Consider the following 7,532-nt stretch of genomic DNA (forward strand, 5'->3'; position numbering starts at 1 on the left):
GCCCGATGTAGAAAGGTGCTTATCTAATCCATTGATATTTTTGTAATGCATTGCCCTGAAGCTTTCTTTTTGAAATAAGAATTAGAGCTATGGCATGTTTGATTTTGTTATTCTCTTATAAATTCTATAGCGTGATTTTATTATAATTCACGATGAACTTGAGCTCATTACCAAATAAATAAATAAGTAAATAAATATCCGCTTGATTTCCAGTTGGGTTCTATGTTTGCGGTTTGGATTAAAGACTTCGATAACCAAATCAAATCTTTACGCAATGGAATTTTTAACTTAATCCAGACATCAATACTACATTGATTAAGTGCTTGCCACCTGATCTTGCCTAAATCAACCATATTCAGGGAACTTAACCCACCTTAAACATCTCATATCCAACATAGCCATATCAATCCTTTCTTCAGAATTGTTCATATAGTGGAAGACCACGATGCCAGTTAAAGTCAAAAGTTTTCTTAAGCTTGTTGTGAATAATAGGACAAATTATTAGGTATACCCAGTCTGCTAGCTCGGCTATAGATACCAGGCATATCCAATCGTACCATGTGGACTGAATATTCCTTCCCAAGTTAAAAAATAATAATAATAATAATAACAAAAGAGCGTGCCACCCTTTCCCTCCCTCTCCCTCCCAACGAAATTTGAAACCTTAGCTGCTTCGGCTCTCGTGCACCTCCAAAGTCCTCTCAAGCGCCCCCCCACTCCCAAGTGCTCCGTCCTCTCTCGAAACCATAGCTGCTCCGCCTTGAGCATTCCTCTCGAGCGCCCGCCATTCCCAACTTCTCTATCCTCTCCCAAAACCATAGCTTCTTCACCTCGAGCATCCAACATCCTCTTGCCTCTCGTGCACCGCCCATGCACCGTGTCCTCCACCTAACAAGCACCCTCCACTTCTGGGCTATTCGGAGGATGCCGGCCAAGCCGAATTGTTGCTCAAGCGCCAGATCTGCTACCCGAGTGTCGGATCTGCTACCCCTCTATAGGGACAAAGTTTCATGAGCATATTCTCTAGGATGGATCATCCGACCTCATAATTCAATACCATTATTCAAAAAAATTGATAGTGTTTTTAACCAATAGAATCAAAGTTTCATAATATTTTTAGTATCATTGCACAAAGAAATTGATAGTGTTTCTAACTAGTAGAATCCAAGTTTTCACGATGTTCGTTTAATACCATTGCTCAAAGAAATTGATAGTGTTTTTGACTAGATAGATCTAAGTTTCTATAATGGTCAAGTCCATACATGTAGAATTGCACATCTTCCCCTCTACCAAAGATATAGATAGAAGAGAAAGGAAGAAAAAAATAAGGATAAAGGAAAGGTGGACGGTCCTAGGGTTGAAGAGAGAGTTCACAATGCCCATCCTCATCGGAAGAGATAGGGCGGAGCACTGGCTTCAAAGTGGGTAAAACACTCTCTTTTTTCTTTTATTTTTAACCTAAGGTGGAACATTTTGTCCATGTGGCAAGATTGGATGGGCCTGGTCTCTAGCCAAGCTGGTCGACTTGATCTACCTAATAATTTCACGGACGATAGACATCGCCTACTGAGAAAGAAAGAATGGCCTATTGTAGATGGTTGTGTTTCATGGAATTTTTTTGTATTTTTCCTAAGCTTGGATTTTTTGTTAGTTGGTGAGAATCTGGTTAGGTTTAAAAGAAAGGATAGCCTTGATTTGTTTGTTATGACATGTCTGGAGGAGGAAAAATGTCGGTGGGGGTGGGGGGAGAGACGTGGCTAGAATATGTTATTTGGATTTTTTTAGTCTGTATAGGTACTCAAGATTTATACAATGCATAACAGGTGTAGACTAAACATACTTATGCATAAATTTTTATATACCTTTTCCTTTTAAACCTCGGTATGTTTGCTGAAAGATGTTATCTAGATTTTTTGATCATGTATAAGTATCAAAATTTATCTAGTGCATAACTAATGTAAAACTAGGTACATATTTACAAAGGTTCTCATAGCTTCTACATGTATGGTGTTGAGGATGGATGGTTTTGTTTTGTCCTAAATGCCAACACAATAACTTACGGGAAACATCGGTTTGAGATGGATGGGAAAGAACCCAGGCCATTGTTCTCTTGGTTCGGGTTCCATACACCAATCATGAGTTATTCAAGTTCAAGAGAGGAAAAGAAGAAGTGTTGGCTGTTTGTTTTCAAAATTCAATTTTTTATATCAATTCTCTCCTTCAGTTTCCATTATAACAGCGTATAATATCGAACATTATGATAGTGATTATTTTTTAGGATAAAGAAGGACTGTTGCAACCCTTACAACAATCAACAATGGGACGGCTATCACCTATCAGAACACATTGGAGGAGTTAAATGTGAAGCCAAAAAGAATAAATTATAAGCATGCTCATGGTGAATTTGAATTGTTGAACTCTGCTGGACACAAGCCCATGATAGATTACCATGCATGCATCAAAGGCAAGCGACCTTTAATTATTAATCTCTACATATAATATATATATATATATATATATATATATATAGACACACACACACACACATAGGAAGGGAGAGTAATACCTTGAATGGAACTTGAAGTTTTAGGTGACCCCTCTGGTGCAAGCCCTTCTTCCTCGTACGTGGAGATTAGGTGGGTGCGGCGACACGCATTCTCACGGCGGGTCCATACTTATAGAAAAGCATAAACCAACTTCCCTCCTCGCCAAGGATCCCTCCCACTTTCTGGAAAACAGGTTCCGTCCTTTAATAAGAAGCAACAGCACCCAGAAGGGCCTCCTCTCACACTGTAGTAAATTGCTCATACCACCTGTAATACCCCGGAGAAAAAAAAAACTTTTGGACTTGTGGGCCGACTTGGACTGGCCAGGCCCATCTCAGACTCAGTAACCAGCCCAGTCTCATGGGCTTGTGGGCCGGCCCAAAAGAGGCTAGGCCCAGCCCGACCATGCTTGTGGCGCAATAAGAAGACTCCGACTCCTCCATTTCTGGCTAGAATCGAGGATATCCAGACAATCCGAGTTTGAATCGAACTTAAAAGACCTTGCCTCTCTAAGGCTTCTTCCTCCTCTTAGTTCCATTGACGAAAATCCGAGATATTGCCGCTGATTCCCTAAGCTCTTATTTCGAGTCTCCTCCTCGAATCCTTGCCGGAAACATCGCCGAATCTTCATCGGGCACCCAAGCCCATTTAGTGAACACCAAAGTTGCTTCTAGTCGCTTTGCACAAGGAGACGGGCGTAAATTCTCAAAAAAAATTAGTGCAATACATTAGAGTAGCTACATGCGAAGCCACCGAGCCAGCAAAGTTTGCCCCAAGAAACTTTTCATGTGTAAATAATGGATGGCATTGTTAATTAGAATCTATACACATCAGCATTATGTGTCAATAACTATTCATCTACATGGAAAAGAGGTGCTACCATCTGATTATTACCCGCTCACTGTATCTTTTTGAAGAACTAATTGGTTCGCCTAGATCTTCCAAACAAAGACTAACCCGACGCAAGAACAAGACAATTTAAACTTAGACATATGGATTCAATAAATTAGGTTAGGATAATAAGGTTATGCTGGTATGCTGTTTTGAAGGCCGACCGTGTGAAGCAATGCAACCTTACAATTGTCGATTCATTCTGCTTAGGTCAAGGGATGAATTGAAATGAATAAGATAGGACTTGTGTCCCCATTCTTAGATATCACTAGCGAGCTAGCTATACTCTTTACCTTTTTCTCTGATTTTTTTTTTCTGATGAAAGAGGAGAGAAGCTCCACCACCTATATCTCTTCATTAGGTAGATGATGGTAACATACATATCATGCTCTAAAACAAAGGCAAGCAAGCAAACAAAATAAAAGGGAAGTACAAATTTTATTATAAGATTTTGCATTCAGTATCTTAAATTTCCAGCTAAATTTGAAGCTATCTCAACAAGTGAACTGCAATTAGAAAGTAATGTCGGGGGAGTGGAAAGCAGCTTTGCAATACGAAAAGAATTAGCCTGCAAGACCGTAAGGTGGCATGAGAAGGGCAAACAAGTTAACTTGCGCATTCATATAGCCCATAACTGGTGATTAATAGGCACTGTGTACGTATGCTCATGTACCGAGAACTAAGAAAGAGGAAACTCCGAGCGAAATCAGAGTTCGAGAACCCAGATTCTTGATACCAAAGCCAAGGGCCTAAACTTATAGATGTTACGTAATGTAAATACATGACATATATAGACTAACAATGTGGGCCGAGTTAAGATTGTTTTGAGCCCATTTCAACCTGGACCCAGCCCAAGTTAGCTTTGGAATAAGAAATCCTGGCCCAATCTGACCAATAGGCAAAAGCATCACATTTGCTTGTTGTGCAGTGACCTTGCTTCTTTCTCTCATCGTTGGAAAATAAGGTTGAAATCGGATCGGATACGGATCAAATCCTACTATATTTATATTCATATTTATTTTGTTTGACAAACATAGATACCGATACCAATGTTAGTCGTATGCAATAATTCATATCCATATATGTTTTAAACGAATAAGAATGCAAATCGAATATCGGAAGCATAGATACAAATAGGAACATAATTTGGATAATTAAATTTTACGGCAGCAGAATCAAGGATATTATTATTACTAAGTGATTGATAAATTAAGTTAATATTATGTTAATATAACTATTTATTTTTTAAAATATTATAAGTATTATATAAAATTAGATAAAATTACAAATAAAAATGGATATTTGGATATGGATCGTAGAATTATCTAGCGATATCTATATTTATTTTTCTTTGACGGACATACGGACAAGAATATTAGCCGGATTCTTAAATTTTTTTTATCGATATTCAAATATATTCACACATAAAAATAAATTCGAACAAATATCATCCCACTTACTTCTATCCCCACGGAGAAGTTCCTCGCATGGGTTTACTATGAATTGCCCAATCCTCCCATCTGGCGTTCCATATACGAGAATCCATTTCCAGACGTTGACATGGGAAGCATGGAGTGAAGCAGGTGGGTCTCCTTTAGTTTTGTGGTCCATAGCCTTCGTTGCAAGGGAACACTTGTCCTCCTCCTTGCTACTGTCACCGGCACATCCCATCGAGTCGCCATCGACGATTGGTACATGACCCATGGCAACCACATCATCACAATATCACGTGGAAACAATATGATAAAAATTCACCATGCAGCCCTGTTTACACCTTGAGCTCCCCTAGTATCAGGGCCGCGTTTCCTTCGCTTGCAAGCCTCTTGCCTGACCAATAAAGGAGAAGATTATCTCTCCACCATGTAGTACTGATGTCCACCTTGTATCTAAATATATATATACACATAATAATATTCATCAATTATCAAAAATAAGTTATACTGATGTGCACATCAGTATTTCTTTCTCCTGATCTGATCTAATTTACCATCGTGATCGATTCTAAATGGAAAGAGACGCGCACGAGACCCTGCTGTCCGTCCATTCAAGTTGTACGGATTGCCTGCTACTTGGACGGTAATGGATCCGCCGGCTGGCTGGCGGCGGCTGCCCAAACAAAGGATCTTCCCGGCCCCCATGTGGGACCCAAAAGGCTCGCCCGATCAAATGGAAACGGTCCACGCAGACAAGTCCTACCCGGTCAATCTCGGACCGGACATACGCCTTTCTTCCCCACCTGAGTCCCCGTGGTGGATGCGAGTTGGTCGCGGGTCCTTCGCTGTCGGCCGTCACCTTTCAACGCAATAATTTATGGCGTTTGGCCGACATTAAGCTTACGATCACCGAGCCGCGTTCCCAAAAGGACGGTTTGAAATTTTCAAAGCATTCATGAAATAATTTCCTGGGAGATATCCTTGAGCGATCTGGTTGAACGGCCGAATCCATGATTCATTCACCCTCTCTTTTTTTTTTTTTTCTTCCTCTTGCTTGGATGAACGACCCCATGACCTGATGCAGCAAGCTGCAAGTCAGTACAAGCGTCTTGGAGGATCACTTTCTCTATTCGTTATTCCCTAAAAAAATAATCCCATATAGAGATTGATGAAGGACACATGTTAGGAGGTGGGCCTCCTTATAGTCTTACGAAATGTGGATGGGTTAAAAGGGTAGATTCTAACAGGCAAAAAGAAGAATAATTAGTTATTTTGCTAGTTAATTCAACAGGCAGCTGTGGTAGATTCTAGTAATCGTGGAGCAGTGTACTTAGCTATCAAGTCATTTCTAGTGAACTTTTACTTGCTACTCATGGAAGATATATACTTAACATGACTTACATGTCATAAATAGCTTCAAATAGCAATGCTTTAAAATTTTAAATCAATCATATATTAATCATCCATCCAATGGAAATCGATTGTTTTGCATTGATGGCTCAGCATTCTGTCAAACCGAATATATTCTTTGTCTCACTTATCCATCAAATGCCTCGAACCTAGGCATAAAAATGATCACTCACTCTTTTTTTAAGGTATCTTTTCATCATTCTTGTTGACGTAGCCTCCAAGTCCACGTTAGCATCCCCTCCAAATGTTCAAGCTGCGTCTTTGTTTCCATCTCCATGAAGTTCCAACACACAAAACAGCGAAAACTAGCTCTCGGCCAGCAGGAGCGCATGATTCTGAGGGGTCCACAAAGTTGACGTGGAAGCAGACTGGTGGAAAGGTTTGGTGAACGTGTTCCGAGGACGGCAGTAATATTGGCCATCACGGTCGGCCCCCAACTTTCTCCTTCTCCCCCCGTAGTAATTGTAAATTCTAAATTTAAAATAGGATTCCAAGGAGGCGCGTCTCTTTCGCGCATACGTGTCAGCCCTTCGCTTGCAACGATCAAAACGCGTGGAGATCAGACGGCGGCCGAGCCGTCCGACGCGGAGATCGGGCGGCCTGGAAAGCGATGGTTTACCCGAAGGGTGTCGCGTCCGCGCCGTGGGCCGCCCCGGATAAGAACCCAACCTCGGTGGACCTTTCCACGTGCGCCACGTCGCAGGGCTGGGTGGTTCCCCGCGTTGGCCCGCCTCGCCCCTCGTCGCCTTCCGGCTCGGCGTTTACGGCGCGGTGACGACGGAGAGGAAACTACTACCCGGGGATTGGAGCACATGGAAGAGTGGTCCATCTTTTTGAGTGGGGACCACCGTAGCTCCAGAGGGAGTTGTTTGTTTTGTAGGAAAATTACGGTCTCGCTCTCTCATATTTCCACAATTCTCACGTACCTCCCTTATTTTTCTAAAATTTTTGAAATTTTTTTTTCATAATTTAAAAATATTCTAAAATGACCGTGCCATCCATCTCTATTAACGTTGCTGGTGCAGGACGACCGCATAATAAGAAAAAACTGTTGTTTGATCAAAATATCTTTATTATCACTTGTTTAGGGTGGCCTATCTCGAGGCTGTATCTTCGACGATCTGGATGTCTTCGTCCATATCACAAACCTTCTTGATTGTAAGCTCATTGACATCTCCGTCATCTGCTATGAAGAAAATGATCTCTATATTGTTAGATAAACTATTACCTAGAGATTTCTATATCGTTATTT

The sequence above is a fragment of the Phoenix dactylifera genome, chromosome 1 (assembly GCF_009389715.1).
Source record: "Phoenix dactylifera cultivar Barhee BC4 chromosome 1, palm_55x_up_171113_PBpolish2nd_filt_p, whole genome shotgun sequence".
Classification (NCBI taxonomy): domain Eukaryota; kingdom Viridiplantae; phylum Streptophyta; class Magnoliopsida; order Arecales; family Arecaceae; genus Phoenix; species Phoenix dactylifera.